Source organism: Mesoplodon densirostris, chromosome 3 (assembly GCF_025265405.1).
Source record: "Mesoplodon densirostris isolate mMesDen1 chromosome 3, mMesDen1 primary haplotype, whole genome shotgun sequence".
NCBI classification, from domain to species: domain Eukaryota; kingdom Metazoa; phylum Chordata; class Mammalia; order Artiodactyla; family Ziphiidae; genus Mesoplodon; species Mesoplodon densirostris.
In genome coordinates this window covers 35,293,021-35,295,871 of record NC_082663.1, presented here as the reverse complement: position 1 = coordinate 35,295,871, position 2,851 = coordinate 35,293,021, and positions in this window count along the sequence as shown.

The window sequence follows — 2,851 nt, the reverse complement described above, 5'->3', positions numbered from 1 at the left end:
AGGCATTTGCAGTCTCCTTCCAGAAATTTATATCAGTTGTTATGTGATTTATTATAGATTTTGGCATTCATCTCTTCCGGGTCCACAATTGTCTTTGTTGGGCCAGGAAAGCTGCTCCTTAGCCATTTTGTATTAATGATAATTTGTCCTTATTTTATGTAGTGTAAATTTTGTAACACTTTCTCCAGTGCTTGTAAAGGCAAGTTTATTTACAAGTTCTTTATACAAGCTTTCAAAGATACTCTGACTCCATACATAGCCATTTAGCACTCAGTGCAAATATTAGATAATTATTAAATAGAATGAATTCTTATATCTTAGAATTATGTTATTTCTCAATAGTAGCTGTAAAAAAGTCTTTATATGTACTTTCAGAGACATCTGAAAGTGTTCTTAGTATTTTTGTCAAATGGTATTTTCAAGCTATATGTAATAATTAAATGAAATTATATTATTGCATTGCCTCTATGGGAAGGTAAAAAATATGTCTTATATAAATGTGGTACATAATAAAATAATTTGGTAGTCATTTGGGTTACTTTGTGTGTAGTGGACAAAATGAGGCTTAGGTCTTAGGCTTGACTTTTTTATTAGAGATGTATGCATTTTCTTTAGCTTTTTCAAAATAAAAGACTAACCTTTTGATAAAAAAATACACAAACTTCAATCATTTTAAAAGATAAAGTATTTAGACTATAAAGAATAAATGCGGTGATTACAGCACATATAGTTTTGAGGAAATTAATTCTCTCTTCAACAGTGTATTCACATAGTAATTATACAACCAGAGGGTGTGGTTACCTTTAACTTAAGGTAGCCTATGTTTGTAAAATTTTAATTTTACTTTTTACAATTTCCCTACAAGTTTTATAAACAAATACATATATATATATATATTTCCCTATATACAACTTGAGTTAAATAACAGAATTTAAAGCATCCAATTTATATTGTATCTAGGCTACTAATCAGTGAGTTGAGAAAAATCTCAGTTAATTCGTTCATTAATTGGTGACTTTTAAAATCTGAATTGATTGGTTGATTGACTATATTAGATAATAACATATCAAAATATTATGGATTAAATATTATCACATAGGGAATTTACTTAAAATCATTCAATTTGAAGGAGCAGTGCATAAAAAATAAAAGTTGCCCATTAGCAGATAATTATTGAGTCTGAGGGATGAGTATGTGAAGGTTTATTAATTGTTCTCTCCAATTTTGCAAGTGTGTGAAATTTTTTATGATGACATGTTTTAAAAGAAACCAAGTGAGAAGATAGCTGTGGCTGTAAACTACCAAAAAAATGTTTGTTATTTACCACCAGAACAGTAGAGTCACAGGTTTATAAGAGCTAGCCATCATAAACATACACTCAGAGCAAATTATGAATCTGTTCATGTTCAGCACTAAAGTTATGGACAGCTACTCTGAGCAAACGTAGTTTATGGCTTAGATGCAGATCCCCTAAGTTTATGCATTTACTAAGACAAATGCAGGATTTGGACAAAGGTGTAGTCTTAAATGATGCTAGAATGGTAGTCAGAAAGATGAATAAGCACAAATAGTCATTGTATCTAATTCTTCATTTTTCTGTGCTGAGCATTGCTCAAAGCTCCCTGAACAGTCAGATACTTGTCCTGCCTCACACACTGTGTCCAGATTTCTGACACTATCTTCCACAGCTGATCTGCAGTTCTTGGGCTAGGGCTAGACTGAGAGCTCATTATTTGACTTTTCTTCTCAGAATCTCTTTCTCTAAGGTGTTAGTGGTGTACCACAGCATTATCTTTGCCTGTCAGACAGCCCCAGTTACAGATGATTGCCTTTGGGGTTTTCAAGAAGAGACTGAAAAGAAATGCAAATTGAGTGAGTTATTCTGCAACAAGGATTATCATTGCTTCTGTGTACTTTGGGAACCATTCGAGAATGGCAGGAGGATACAAATGGTTTTTCAGGGCATAACTGTGAATAAACACTCATGAGCTTGCACATGCAGGTGTATCATTTGCTTTATTGCATCAATCTGTTCATGCCATAAAATTTAAGTGAAAAGCTTATTGATGGGGAGTACATATCAAACTTGCCAAAGACACTTATCATTTGCAAAGGTCTACAAGGCAAGACTCTTGGAGCTCCAGAAAAATTAAGTTGGGCTGTGTCCTTCTACTTATTGGTGGGAAAGAGAAAAATAACCCCTGACATCTAGGATTTCTGGTATTATCAGCCAGACCTTGGTGTTCACCTGTTGAACATAAACACATTCATGGAACATCAACATTATACAAGGCCACCCCAAGACCTTGAGCAACAACAACAAAAAAGAACATGAGCCCTCTGTAATCATGGCTGAAAATGGACAAAACATTAGTATTGTCCATGCCACAAAAATGATCTTATATACCCCACTCTAATGAGTGACTCCTGCTTCTTTACTTCTTATAGCTCTAGCATTAGTATAGTCTCTCCTCCTTCTAGATAAGATTTATGAAGATACTCATTGAATTATCCCCTACACCACTTCCTAACAGCATCCAAATCAGAGCAAAACCCCACTTCCTTAAATCCTCCCCAAATCACCAAACATAAGGGCAAATCCTATAATAATTTCTTGCTAACATCTTCTTACTGATATGGCCCAGGGTTCCTATGATTTGCATTCTCTCTTGCTACAAAAAGTGATAAATCCAATTTGTATAATTTCAGGTGTGTTCCTGGCAATCATTGGCTGGAGGATAATAGTACTAAAGGGTTACAATGGGAGCCTTATAATTGATAAAACAAGCATGATTCTTCCGTCCAACCGAGTCATTAGTTTTTAAAATTGTGACAAAATACACATAGCATA